At 39.8% G+C, this 15,785-nt stretch overlaps 1 pseudogene; it reads right to left on the bottom strand.

The window, feature by feature from the left end:
- Window positions 1-4,857: 4,857 nt before the first annotated feature.
- On the bottom strand, window positions 4,858-5,369 carry LOC141994899 (small ribosomal subunit protein uS11-like; annotated as a pseudogene).
- Window positions 5,370-15,785: the final 10,416 nt, after the last annotated feature.

Genomic DNA, 15,785 nt, shown 5'->3' with positions numbered 1-15,785 from the left:
GTTGGTTTTTTTTTTTTTTATAGTTTGTAGTTTAGTTTGTATAATTTATAATGTATGATGGACTAGGCTAGATGTATTGCGCTGTGTGTGCATTGTAATGATGAGTTCTCAGTAATTGCACTAAATCGTAGCTGAGAGATGGGGGAAAATATCACCAGGTTGTTAGTGATGATTAGAACTCCGCAGATTAGCAAGGTTCTGCTGCATCCCAGAAGGAAAAAGCCTAAATAAATGGCAGGATTTTCAAATGGAAAATGTTAGGCCCTAATCCTGCAAGTTGCTCTAGGTGGGCAGACACCTGCAGAGAGCTCCACTGAAGTCCTTGGGGGCCCAGGCTTGCATATGCATCAGTTTATGCAAAGCAGCTAGCAAGACTGGCAGCTAGGCTTTGTCTATACCCAGAGTTGCAGCCCTTTAATTAAAGGTGTGTCTCTTTTTTTTAAAAAAAAAAAGAACAGTTTAGTTACACCAGTATGGACACTCTTAACTGGGTATAAAGCTGTCTTATAAACACAGTTGATCAATGTAAAGCAGATTTGCACAGATTTAAGAGTGTCCACACTCAGGATTTTTCACAAGCTTAAATAAATGGGTTTAAAAATCACAGCTTTGATTACATTGATGCAACTTGGAACATAGACAGGGCTGTAGTCATTTATTTTTGTGCATGACAACAGAAGCAAAAGATGATTTAATCTACTGTCTGCCTCTTAAATAATTCTAATTTCCTAAGACCCGGGATTCATGTCTGCTGAAAAATGGAGACCTACTATAAATGTATTAGACTCTTTGCTTATATGACATGTACTGTGTCTGCTTTTCAACTAGCTATAGTTTGGAAATAAAACTGATACTGAAAAGTCTCCCAAAAGTAGAGGTACAAAATTATACCTCCCCTGTCCCCACCCATTTGAAAAATGCACCTTTTTTCAGTACTGAAATAACCTTAAATCCTTTAGATTACATCATATGGAATAAACCATACAATACCTATATTTATCTAGCAGGACTAAAGTGGCATGGCTAAATAGCATTTACTGAGTCAATTAATTCTTTTAGCCAGATACATAAGCACCATATATTGCACTCTACCTTCCTTTTATTGATCCATCTCGGAGGGTTGTATGAAACAGGCCAAAATGCCAACTACAGCACCTGGACTGGCTCCTGCAGGAAGATCAATCTATAGGTTACATTTAATTGACATGGCAGATTATTCTGAACGAGCCAACTTGACTTTGTGTTGCTGGAGTAGGCACACTCCATCTTTGTTCTCCTTGGACTGTTGCTATAAAAACTCAAGGCTACATCCCTAACTCAAATTTACTGTACACTTCTGATACTACAGTACTCTAAAATCATGCTGTATGTCACTGTCATCTCAGCTACCAGGCTCTAATGCTGGAATTCATCTTGGTTATGATGTTCTTATTTCCTTTGTACAAGGAAAAAAATATTTACCAGTGTAGAGATAGAAAGAGCAGTCGGTGGCCAATGTACATGAAAAATGATCTATAAATACAGACCCTGATTGACTGGGGATGAAAATACTGTGATAAAAATCCCATTTTGAATTGTGTGATTGTGCCAGGTAGTCCAATGCCAGGTCAGCTCCAGCATTTTACAGAGGTTGCACAGTTTAGGTTTTGTTTTATTTCTTATACTCCCTGGAACATTAGGAGAATGTACTAATGTGTTTTGGAAAACCAGTAAGCATGACAGTGCTGCCATGTAACACAGCTGGACTTGACTGTGCCTGCTCCAGTGTTGAGTTTATTACACCACCCCAGACTACAGACCTACTTTCTTCCAAGGGGCGGAAAAATGACACACTGGAGATTGGAGGAAGTAAAAAAAAAAATAGCTATCTGGATTTTGTCACTTCAAATTCACACTGTTTTACAGTGAAAGTTTTACTGCAGGTTTCTATCGGGGTCTACTCTTGCATATTTAGTCCTTCTTGCCATACATCATCTTTATTCTGGGTTGGCAATGAAACCAGGTAGGTTTTGCCCACTTTGAATGGCTAGTTCAGTTTTTGGATATTAATATTGTTCTGCTGGAGGTTAGATGGCTCTCAGCAAGCATTTCTTTGATCTATGGGCAGTCAGATCTTGTTGAAGCTGATGGGGCATACTAGCCGCCTTCCATTCAGGCTAAGTGAGAGAACAATTAAATGTTCTTTCGTATAGCGATAGCTGAAGCAAGGGAAGCCACTGCCCAAAGACTAGTCTGAATATACAGCAGGAGTTGGGGATTGATTTGGTTGCAGCTCTCTATATATCAGACAGCTGCAGGAAGCAGGCAGAAAGCAGTGTAGGAAGACCGAGAGAGCAGCCTGAAAGCAGGAGACCGCAAGAGAAGTGTTCGTAGTGTAGCCGTGAGAGAGAGCCAGGCGAGAGATTTTTCTGAGCAGAGAGCTGGCTGGAAAGGTAGGCTTAGAACTGTGAGCAAGGAAACTGCTTTGGGTTTTCTGTTCCTACTGTGTTCACGCAAATAGGACTCTTTGTACATTCTTTGTGCAAAAATAGGATTGCACCAACGAAATATCTTTCTCTCTGTTAGAAGAAGAAATTGATTATGAAACAACCCACCATTCCATGAATATTTGCCAACCACTTGAGCCAAAAAGGGTAACAATTTGTATAAGATGGGAGCATTTTTGTGGGTTTGGGTTACCCCAGCACATCTTGCAGTGTTCTACATGGTATCACAGATGGCCTCAAGTTCTGAAATAAGATGTTCATTGCCAAGATCCCAATGCCTGGACTCTTCTACTTGATTTTCTGTCGCCAGGGCTCCCTGCCTTTCCTGCTTATACTTTTCCTTCACAGAGTAAGGAATAAGAAAAGGAGTACTTGTGGCACCTTAGAGACTAACCAATTTATTTGAGCATAAGCATAAGGAATGTGAAGCCTGATTCACAGAACTACTGTGCACCTGAAGGAGCAGGACAGATTGGGCTTGATCCTGCTCCAACTGAAGTTAGTGGCAAACCTTTCAATGACTTTAGTGGGTGGGACAGGATTTTGTTTTAGCTCAAACTCAGGCACTCATGCTTTCTCTTAGCTGAGAAAGCTTCAAAGTTGTATGGAGTCTGCTGAGTCAAACCACTGGGAATAATTTTTGAGTCTGAGTTTTGTGGTAAACTTTAGACACTTTACATTTGTAAACTCCACTTGTAAAGTGTTTGCAAAAGTGTAAGCATCACTGCAGGCAAAAAAGGGGGCCCTTATCTTTAGCCAACAAAAGGTGTCTGTGATGCAGGAATGCTTTGTGGGATTTCACCAGACCAGGGTGACTCCCTCATTGTAGGACGACTGTGTGAGTGAGTTTGAGGGAGAGAGTAAGATATAGCAGATTGAAAAGATGTGCACTTCAGATACACCGGCATGCCTTTTATTCCACACACAACTTAGAGAGAGCAGCAGGCCTTCAAGTTCCCGGCTTTTATCAGTTCTTGACACAACTTTAGTGCTACCGAAATACAGTAAAATTGTATGAACAAAGGCTCTGTATATAAGACCTTCTCATATAAATCATTGTCGTCCTGCTCCTTCAGATCCAAGCCCCAACGTAATAGCCCAATCCAATCAGGGAGAGCGTCACTGGAAAACAACCATACTTACTTCTGAGAAATAGTAGATACATTGAGAATGACCTTTCAGACCTGTAGCTATTTCATAAATGTGTTCTCCTAGGGTGCTCTTATTCAAGTACAGGCATCAAGACTTGTTCTGCAGTGTATTGTTCTTTGACAGGTTAGTGCAATTGACGCAGTTCCTAGTGGGCCACTACTTTATAAAGGCCATGAAAGCACTGAGAGAGCCTGTCACTTGGCTTTTAAGAACAGTAGGAATCAAATCTTATCAGTAACTAAAGCTACGTGAGATGTTTTACAGTTTAATATTCTATTACAGATTAGAGCTACTGGGGAAACTTGGAAGATTAAAAATAAGAAAAAACCCAAACACCTTATTTAAGAACAAAATAAAAGTATTTAGCAGTCTGTTTTCTCAATAATAGGGTTGCCAACCCTCCAGGATTGTCCTAGAGTCTCCAGGAATAAAAATTAATCTTTAATTTAGATTGTCATGTGATGAAACCTCCAGGAATATGTCCAACCAAAACTGGCAACCCTGTATTAGACTCTTATGGATCATGTCATGTTCTGCCAAAATACACTTTCTGAAATAAGTGCTGGGAAACAATCAGGATTTCCCAAAAATCTATTTTAGAAACCAAACCAAACAAAAAATTTACAGTAATCCAATAATAGTTTTCTTTTCAAAATTTATACATCGCTTACAAAACAAAATTTCCTTGTGTGCTTACTGTAAATGTGGGTTTGCACCAAACCTCAGGATTCTAAATTCTCTGTTTACCATTTAAGCACTGTGCTGGAAACACAGTGTTGTATTTAGAAGCATTGGTTGGTAACACTTAAGTGATAGGAACATGAGCACTTATCCAGCGGTAAAGAGTTGTGTGGGATGGGGGAGGGGGCAATAAAGAGGATGGGGTGGGTCAAGGGAGGTGTCCTGTTGAGATCATTCATGTGCCATGGTTGGTAGTTTCTAAGGTAAATTTGAAGAGGAGCATAATTCTCTTTGGTAAGAACTTTGTAATTGTACATTTTAATTCAGTATGTTCGATTATTTGAAATCCCACGGTACTGTACAATCCAAATGGGGGGAAAAAATGAAAAGTTCATCAGCAGTCCTTTTATCCCCAACTGTTGTTCTCTATGGGACACTTCTGTTCTTCATGGGCTTCCCAGGGTACAGCATTCATGATCAGAAAGTGCTCTTTCATTATAGTAATATATGTTTGTTTTGTATGTTTTTTTTCTTTGAGAGATTTAATGATGAAACAAAAGCCAGCCATGGTTTACAGACAACGACCCCGGCGACCACCCTTTCTGCGAGTGCTGTCAGAGGGGATGGGGGTGACATCCTCAATGCGCCCAATCTTCATTCCAGAATGAGTGAGAGCTCTGAGGGCTGACTGGGCACCAGGTCCAGGAGTCTTGGTCCTATTTCCACCTGTAGCTCGCAGCTTGAGGTGAAAGGCAGAGGCCCAGCTCCTTGCATCGCTGGGCAACATCCTGGGCTGCCAACATAGCAGCCATGGATGAAGACTTGTCTCTGTCGGCCTTCACCTTCATACCACCAGTCACTCGGCAGATGGGTTCCTTTCCAGAGAGATTGGCTGCAGGGACACAAGTGTCATTGAAGGAAGCGAAGATATGGTAGATGCCAAACACATTTTCCCCTTCGGCAACCTGCGGTGCCAAGCTGATGACCTGCTCTTCCTTCTTCTCCTTACCCTTATGCGGTGCCATTTTTGTGCGTTTTCTCGGGCACCCAACACCGGAAATGTTAATAGGCATTTATTACAAGCTTCTGTGGAATGAGAAAAATGCCAGGGACTAATTGTATGCCATATACATACTGTAAACCACAGGCATTTCATCCATAGATGGAAGTTTAGAAAACCAAAGATATAGCAAGAGGTATATACTAATTTAAAACCAGTGACAATTAGACATATGTTTAAATGCACAGGTTATTTTGCTGGACCAAAACAAAAAAAAATGCTAGAAACACATGAAGCTAAACTATGTGAAATTAGCATTTTGAATTTTCATTGAGATCACATGAGAGTAATTGTGAATAAATGTTAGATGCATTAGACACATGCTTTAGCAATTGTTAGGTTGATTTGATTTGCTCAGTTTAGGGCTTAAAAGTAAGAGTGCAGCTGGTATCGCAGAGAAAAATAATACTCTGCTTGTGGAGGTAGAGAAAAAGGCTTATGAAGGGTATTACTGTAACAAGATTAGTAATTAAGGGCTCTTCCTTTTTAGATTCAAAAGAGGAGTGGGTTTTTCCCATATGGATTTGACCAAAAAAGTCAAACCAACCCCCAAAATAACTGAACTGTTACTTCTGGTCTTTTATGAGGAGTCTAAAGGGGATTTAGAGCTGAGATGGAAGAGTACTACTTGATTCTTCATCAAGGAAAGCACATCCTTGCATCCATGTACAGAATCTATGAGGCGTAATCCAGAACCATTGGTATCCTAGCAGAATTATGATCATGTTGCTCTGCCTACATTAAGCAATGGCAGCAGACCTATGCACTTGTGTTTGCTGGGCCAGTCCACCTTGTGGACGCAAATGCACAACCATATTTGCTAGATTCAAACAACAATATGCACCTACTCTTTGCAATAAAATCTTGCTGTCAGACACAGATCTATAAACTATATATTGACTTGTGGCTAGATAAAAATCTAGTTCTAGGACTTCTGCAAAGGAGCAAAAAGTAGAATCCCATGGAAATTAAAAAGGAGAAAGTGGTGGGGGGAAAACCCAATAATGAGTCCAGCAGGGTCAATAATTGTTAATGCAGAGTGCCCTCTTCAAATATCAGAGTGTAGAAGTTGATGGTTCTTGAGAACATTCAGAGGAGTTATGCATTATGAATTAACTTACATGGCCACTGGATGATACTGTGGTTCCATTTGAAATACAGATGCGAGAATGGTTTTCAGGCTGATAATGGGGCAGCGAGATTGTAGAAAGGAAGAAGTCTGGAACAGGAAGTCACAAGGTGAACAGATCTCCAAGAGACATATTTCAGAGAAGCATTGTTAGAGATAACAATATTTCACATACGGTTATGCTGAACTGGATAAGGCGTGTGCATCTGTGTCCGGGGTGGGAGTGGGGGTATGGCATTGCATTTCATTTGAAAGACTAATCTGTTAGTATGGTTCCCAGCAAGGTATCGTCAAACCATTCTGGGGTAAATCCTGCAGACCTGAAGTAAATAGAGGGGTTTTTAAATGTGTAGAGATTGGGCGAAACAGGATTTGATTTTGTGACCCAAAACTGCAGCCAAAAAACAAAAACAAAAAACCCCTCAGGCTGGTATTTGCTGTGTTTCTTAAATCTCAAGGTCCTGAAGTCGTAAGATTAATGTGAGACTCTCATTTTTAATGAAAAAAATTAGGTCTGGTCTATACAAAGTATAGCTCTATAGGGGGTATGACTTCTTCTTATTTTTTACTGACGTAATTATCCTGGTACAGACCCTTGTGTGGATGCAGTTCTACCAGGATAAAGATATTGTGTACCCCTTTCTGTACTGGTATGTCCCCAACCAGTATAAAGCACCTTTGGATACAATTATATAGGTATATTCTGGGGAAAGGAGTGGGGGTGGTTGTGTGTGTAGACAAGGCTTAAGTTTCTAGCCCGCATGATAGCAGAGGAAACCTTGGAAATGTACATAAGTGTATCTGAAAGGCTGAAACACAAAGAATCCAACGTTTTATTTTTAAAAACTCATGATTCTGGGGCACGTGGCTCATGGTTTTTAAACACGTGGGTTGGTAATGCTGAAACTGAGTATCAAATCCCTGAACACTGGCCGTCCTATTTAGACACTTCAATAAGTAGACACTTTTTTCAAAGGTGCTGAATGGTGGCACATGTTGGGGCTCAGCATTTAGAAAATCTTAACATACTTAAAGTATGTTGGATTCAGAACCCCAAAACTGAAACTTTCAGAATTAGAGACTTTCCTCATTGTAAAATGAGAATAAAAATTACCCACCTCACAGGGTGAAATTGAGAGGAACTGGTGGGTGTTGGAGTGTGTACACCCCTCCCCACAAATATAGTGCTTTGAGATCCTCGGTTAAAAGCTGCTACGTAAGTGAAGATATTACAGTTAAAGTATTAAAATGGAGAGTGAGGATAAATCAGATGTATCCTCTCTCTCCATCTGCTTTTAATTTTGACCTGACTTGTGTTTTTTATGACCCAATGTACCCCTCTGCTTCTTTGGATCAGAGTTTGAAACACTAAGATGGAGTGGTCTCTAGGTCAGTATCTTTTAAACTTTTTAGTCTAGGGCAATAAAAAGGGTTGATAGCAATAATGAAGATTACCTATCTGTAAGGTCTACAAAGCTTTCTTGCATTACATATTCATTGTTTGCATTCTGTTAATCCACATTAGTTGTTAATTTTGCAGAGTAATGGCTATTATAATAATCAGCGTTTAAAACTGTGCAGAAAAATGAATGTGGCAATATAATATATATTGTAATAAACTCATATTAGATAGATTCTTGGACTAAAGTGGCTAAAACTGCATTCTTGAGAGGTATCATTCAGGGCTCCGTAACCGAACACCAGCAAAACCACTATAGGCTGTCTTTGTCACCATAGCAACACCAAACCAGGAGTAGCCGCTGTAAACTTAAAAATATGACTTCAGCCATTCGAGCGTCTCTCACAATACTGAAATCTTTTCCTGAATTTCAAGTGAGTGGGAGACTCTTCTCCCCCCACCCCACGCACCACGCCCCAGGCATAAGTCTGACTCTAAGTGCGATAGCAACCAAAATTAGGCTATAAATCATCTTAATGGTACTTTTCAAAGAATTCTTTACTGGACCCATTCGGATCATACAAGGTGGTACATTTTTGAGCCTAGTCACTAATAATCGTGTCATGGATGTATTTCAAGGATGAAAGGGATTTCTGTGGAAAAACACCAGGAAAAATGTTCAGAGAAATAGTTCCCCTCAAAATTTCAGCTTTCAGTTTATATGATAGGCTTGGCTTCAAGTATCCAAGGACCTTCCTTCAGGCCTTGTTTCAGAATTGTATTCACTTTTTCCTTAATTGTCTCTTGCTACAGACAAATATTAGTATCTGAATATCTGTGACAAGAGTAACAACCTTTTGCAAACTTTATCCTACATTAAGGGGATAAGTGAGTGCCAGGTAAGAACACAGGAAGAATTTTATTGACTGTAGATGTAATGCCAAATTCTGATATCACTCACACAAGTATGTATTGCCACTATCATTTATGTTATGAAAATACTTCCTCTTTGATCACGGTTCAATCCCCTCAGTATTTGTATGGTTCTGTCATGGAAGATGAATAGGAAAAAAAATGGCCCCTTTTTACTCAACAGACCTGCTCTGTGGATGTATTATATCTGCTGACTTCAATGACAAAATAAGGGCCAGATTCACCAGCATTGCAAAGCAGCCAGAGCGTGCAAGTCAGTCTGGCTCTTCCCTTGTTACTACTATTGAGCCAGTGCAGGTATAAAAGAGGTTGCTGGATTCTATTCAATCATGTGCATCATCAACAGAATTATCTAATCTGTTTCAGTTACTCCTGTGCAAATTCACTGAAAGTACAATAGTGCATTGGTGTCAGTGAGGAGCCAACTTAGCCTCCAGGGCTCTTGTTCCTAGTGTTGAAGTATGAAAAGGGAGGAATGCAGCTTGACTTGCACATCCTAGGTTGAGTTTGCGGGGCCGGTAGTTAAAGAGATGGAGAATCCACCACTTCCTTGGGTAGCTTGTTCCAAAAGTAATCACTCTTTGTTCTGAAAACCTGTCCCTTATTTCTAAAAACTTGACTTTGTCTGGCTGTAACTTCCTGCCACTGATGATGCTGATGATGATGATTATTATCACTAGTAGTATGCTAGTGATGAGGAGCGCTTGTCATTGTTATGCTAGACGCTGTACAAACACAGAACAAAAAAATGTTCCCTGCCTCAAAGAGCCTATGGTTCTTGTTATGCCTTGCCTGCTTAATTAAGCAGCTCTTCAGGAGTTGGTAATTTCTCCCACAATCAAGTCACCACCTGATTTTCCTTTGCAGTAAGCCAAACAGATTGAGCTCCTTAAGTCTCTCACTGTAAGCTATTTTCATGTGAAAAGCTAGTAGGCAAAATTATTAGGAAACCTTACTTTGAGAAATGTTTACAATATAGAGTGGGAAGGGTTTTAATAAATCTGTCAGATTTATATGAACCGCACATCATGTTGCACATTCATTTAGATCTCATGCATTGTAAATCATCTTCTAAAGAGTAGGATACACTAGACCACTCGTTTAACTGGCATATTTAATAGCAAACAAAACTGGAAACACTTATCAACAGAAACAAAATATTAGTTCAATGTGTGTTATGAATAAATGAGCACTTACTTTGTTTATTCATGCATATGTATGACATGACTTTTCCCTCTATTGGCATGACAACTAGAATGACAAAGTCTTAATGAGGAGAGAGAGTTCAGTTCAAAAAGAATTATGGACTAGTAATGGATAAACACAGAAATATGCTGCTCTGAGTACATTTTAAAAAGGATATTCAAAATGATAAAACAGTGATTTAGGTCTCTGTGTACAGGACTATACTAGCCTTTTGCTATGGTCCTTTAAAACTGAAAGCACAAAGGTTACAGGAAACTCATTTTACTTGTTCAAACATAATTATAAAAGGGTAATCATATATTGTAGATAGATATGTTTAGTTTCCTTGAAATAAAATCACATTTACATCATTTGATAAATACATATTTTTAGTGTTAGCACAGAGCACCTCATCGCTTCGAGTTTCTGAGGCTGAGCATGAGTGCTATGGTACCCCATATTTAGGTGAATTATTCACAGCACGTTAAAGGTAGTAAGCAGGTAAGAGTGTGAATAAACATATTTTCATTTTTCCTGCAAAAAGAAGTGGACACTGAGTACTATGTTTTAAAATAGACCCATATATCTCTTTGTCTTCCAGTTTCCTTGAGAATCACTGCTAGGAAGACAAAGGGTAGGGATTTCTTTTTTAGTTCCTCTTTATTTGTGAAATCATTCTTGTCAAGAAGTGACTTACTGATTGTCCTTTATTTTAAGGGTCTGACTATTGTATAGATATTGGTGCTTATGAACAGGTATGCAAACCCCTAAAAAAACCTCTTAAAAATTAAAACAAAAAAACCCAAAAAATGTGCTCTTGGGAAAAATGAAAGCAACATCTAGAGAGCCTCCTCCCCGTCTACTTTCTCTTTAGGATTCATTCAGGAGGTTTGGTCCATACACAAACCACAAAAAATGTCAACACCCAGGATGGAGAGGAATTACTTTAGTGTGGGTCATTGGACTAGAAATAGGAGCAATGAGATCAAATTAAGGACAAGAAAAACTTTGGCAGTGCTGTTCTTATTTTAAGCTCAGAAGGGACAACTGTGATCATGTAATTTGACCTTAGAACTGCAGGGATATAGTTTTCACCCAATAATTCCAGTAGTAGAAGGAATTATTCTTGTCTATTACGTCAATAACTTGTTCCTAAACTAAAGCATATCTCTTAGAAAGGCATCCAATCTTTGAAGACTTCAAGAGGAGAGGCTCTATTAGGCTGTCCATTTTTCTGTGTAGGAAAAGTCCCATATCTTTGGACTTTTAAAACTAGACTACATTTTCTAAACACTAGAAATTATCCCGTAGGGAACAATCCTACATTTGGCAGGGAATAGATTGGATGATCCAATAGCTCTTTAGAGAGACAAGGTGAGTGAGGAAATATCTTTTGTTGGACCAACTTCTGTTTGTGAAAGAAAGAAAAGCTCTCGAGTTTACACATCTCTCGCACCAACAGAAGTTGGTGCAATAAAAGGTGTTACCTCACCCATCTTGTTTCTTTAATATCCTGGGACCGACAGGGCTGCAACAACACTGCACAGAGCAATAGCTCTTTTTTTCATTGATAACATCTGTAATTCATTGCTATCCCTAAATGACATTACTTTGTATTTAAACATCCAAACTGCATTAAAACAGAGCAGGTGTTTGGCTTGATGAAAAGGAGAATTTTACAGAATATAATATAATTTTTTCTCTTTTAATTCAGACAAGCTACTTTGGGGGTGATCCTTCCATAAACTGCAAATTATCTTATTTCAAAATCAAGCCATCAGTAGTAGCAGAGGAAATTGACTTTCTATCTCTTTCAATACTGAGCCAATCTTATTTTCTATGTTTTTTTATATCTTGTCTTTTTTGTATGTTCCTATCTATTATATTTCCTAATATACAAAGGAGTTCTTATGTGCTGGAATTGTGTGTACCTTAACAGTAGGAACCAAATTATCTTGTCTTTACTGAGACACCGCAGTCTCCACTTTAGCCCTGTCACAGTAACTCTAAATTGTTGTGGTTTTTGGTGAGTGCACTGGATCTGAGTGTACTCACCGGTGCATATGGAAAAATGACTGGTCTAAAAGCCTCTGGAGCAGAAGTTGTGATGCATAATATCTACAATTACAAGTCATTCAGTGCAGAGATTATTCTTTATCAGAACACATTCTGGATTTGTGGTACATGATTAAGGATCTGCGGGCCTTCATTTGCACCATTATATAAGTCTAGTATCCTTTTTTCACAGGAAGAAAAGCTTTTATGATTTGTGGTGAGCCTAAGCTGTTGAGGTAGATTGGGTGGAATTGGACATGGATTTGTAAGCGGGGAACAGATGAGCCCATGAAATGCGAATCTGTGTGGAAGCTGTAAAAAGTCAGGTCCCTAAGCATATCTGTGCTTAAGGCTAACCCTGCGGACAGCTTATAGATAGTATATAAAAGCTGATGCAAGGCCTTTTTATTATCAAAGGGTGACTAAACTTTACACATGGGGCTCTTTCAGCTATGGTGAATGTGCCTAAACAGAAACAGATCTTCTGATGAATACCAAAGCTTATTTACATTTAAAATCTGTTGATGAAATGACACACACCAATTTGAAACAGCCTTTTACTTTGTTTCCCACGGAGGCCTCTTCAGTTACTCTGTGCAACGTAACTACGTTGGGCTCCGATTCAGCAGCTTTAAGAATGCGTGTAATCTCACTGAAATCAACTGGACTAAGCATGAGTTTCAATTTAATGTGCTTGAAAGCTTTGCTGAATCAGGACTGAAGTCAAGACTCTGTACTCAGTTTGTTTCATTCTGCTATACAACAGTATTGGCAAGAAGAAAACATAATGTAACCCAAGCCAAAGAGCACCAACATTCATGCACTTCCCAGTATGAGACCACACTGAGGTGGGGGGAGGGCAGAGAGCACCTCTATCTCTTTTGGTCCTATCCTGAGGCTACTATTTAATTGGAAGTTGTCTGTGACCTTGACTTGACTTTTTTCTCCAAATACAAGTAACCGTAAACATCAACAATTCCAATACTAAAATATCTAAAGCATCTGAAATCTAAACAAAGATATAGATAGATAGATATAGAAGCGTAAGGATGAACAATCTTCATAATGCCATTGGAATTTGAACCATCACTATAGAATACTGGAGAGGTTTTTAATCAGGATAAGGAACAAGTATGTGAAATTGTCTTTATTTTATTTAACTGTTTCAGATCTTCACAAACCCTATAAGCAAGAACACAACTGAATGGAAATTGCTTATTCAAATGTGAGGTATTTGCTTCAAAATTCTCTGATGTGTCTCACCCCTGTAAGTGAATTGAAAGCATGTCCTTCTGGCTTGTCTGAGCATGTCCTTCTGTTAGGTTTTTGGCATGTCTTGGCTGTGACAATACACACTCTATTGATAAAGCTAAACAAATTGCTGACCTCTATATAAAATTGGTAGCTGCAAATACTGCAAATAGGATATAAGAAATATATATTTTGCCTTTGTTTATCTGTCTTGACCATTTAGATTGTATTATATTCAGGGTGGGTTGTCTTTCATTATATATTTGTACAGTGTCTAGCACAAGAAGGCCCTGATCCCAATTGGGGCCTCTAGGCAGTACTGTAATACAAATAGTAAAAGAGATGTTGGGAAATGTGTATATATTGTACGTCCTTCCGATGTATGTTGGCGAAGTTGTTTGTAGTCTGTAGTGCAGCCAAAGATTTGCATTGGCCATGTAATGTTGATTAAATGTGCAAAAACTTAATGTAGACTTAAGGTTTCCCAGAGCTGCCTTGTACCCTTTCAGAACATGGAATTCGGCTAAACTCAAACCTCTGAAAGCCAGGAAACACAAAGTTAAGGCATATGCCACCCCTACAATGCAACCATAATATTGCCTTTTTTGCAGATGCCCCAATGTGCTGATAACACGCCTACTAGCGCTGTACCTATACAGATGCTACAAAATGCTTTGGGAACAGAACATGGGACCATTGTGGAACACAGTCTAACAACTTCTCTTTCCAAGGTAAAATGTGGGTTTAGATCAAGCATAGCAAACAAGAGCTATCTACACATGGCCTACACTCAAACTGAGTCTACTCCACCTCGTGCCCTGATGAGTCCCTCAGAGACATTTGCACTTCAGTTAGCCCAAGAAACCACTGTCATGTATGACACCAGACTGCTGACAATCCTCATGACTAGTCCCTGTGCACTGCTAGTCCTTCCTCACGTCCACTCCTTATGGCACCATCTTTACAGAACCATTCCCAGTGGCTTTTGCCAACTCCAGATGCCTGAGTTAAGGTTGTGGTATAGGAATGTCATATTCATCAAAATTGTATTTCCTGGCTCTCAGTCTTTGAGTGTAGCAGAACAGAGTTCTGGAAGGTCACAAGACAACACTGAGAAACCTTAACTGTGCATTAATGAAGTTCTGGGGCATTTAATTTCCTTGGTTTTAAACATCACTTCTCAGCATCTCCATGTACAACAGTCCATTGTTTCTAGCAGTTGTTCCTTAGCCACAGAATGTACTGACTGCATATTGGTCCTTCACTGCCTCGCATCTTTTCCTGTTTCCCTACCTGTCCAGCACTGCCCAGTTCTACCTCCTTCACCCTGCTCCCCATGGAGAAGTGGGCATTGGCACGGGACCCACAGATTAAGGAGCTAGGGAGGGGATATAGGTGGTGTGGAGGAATGAAAGGCATGGGTACGGACTTTTTTGTGGGGTGGGACAGAGCTGAAGTCCCCCCCCCCCAAGACTCCCACTGCACAGATCTGACCCCTTCCTTTCCACCCTGCTCATCCCTGCTGCTTTGCTGTAATCTTGATCTCTATGAGAGTGTGGTATTTCTGCAAAAGCTATGGAGAAGAAAATTCTGCTTGATTGAACAGGAAAAATAAGGCATACGATAGGAATAATAAACCTGTGCACGAATGGCCTAGTCTCATACTTCTTACTCAGTAAAAGCTCGCAGTTCTAATAATATTGATAAGTAATATATATTTTTATGTAACTTCTAAAGGATGCTGGGTCTTTTCTAAACAAAAAGGAAAAAGTCTTTGCTTCTTTGACTTTATATGATCTCTGTAAACAGCAGCTAGATGGGGGGAGAGCTGTAAGTCTCTTGTACTCCCTTATGGGTTTGTTGAGGGCTTTTTAAAAATAGAATTTTTTTTTTAAGAGAGGATAGGAGTAGGGGGGGGGTTAGTAGGCTTGGTGGAAGAAGGGAATTTTGAGGAGCTGTTTGAAAAGAGAGTGAAGAAGAGCTATGGCAGACCAGGCTAGGGAGTGGGTTCCACAGATGGAGATGTGAAGATGAGTGGGAGAAGAAGACGAAGGGGGTGGGAGGGAGGTCATGAACTGAGGGGCGGTGCAGGGTGGAGGATCTGCACCAGGGAGGCAAAGAAGAGCTAGGTTGTGCATGTCTTTTAGGACAAGGACAAAGTGCTTACATTAACATATAGGGGAGTTTTGCCCAAGACGTGTGCACGCAATCCAATACCAAAAAAGAAATCCCTGTAGTCCTGATTCTGCAAGGTGCTTAGCACCACAGTTCCCTCTGACTTGGATGGCAGTAGGGAGTCAATGTGTTCAGCACCTGTAGAAGTGCACGTAGGTACAGAGTAAACACAGGCTGTGTTTGAGAAGATCCCATAAGTAGAAACTAGTGATGGATGAACCTCAGACAGTTTGACTATGCACCCACGCTGTCTTGCTCTGCAAAACTGGGCTGGTAACC

Source organism: Natator depressus, chromosome 10 (assembly GCF_965152275.1).
Source record: "Natator depressus isolate rNatDep1 chromosome 10, rNatDep2.hap1, whole genome shotgun sequence".
NCBI classification, from domain to species: Eukaryota; Metazoa; Chordata; order Testudines; family Cheloniidae; genus Natator; species Natator depressus.
This window is presented reverse-complemented; position numbering and strand designations above follow the sequence as displayed.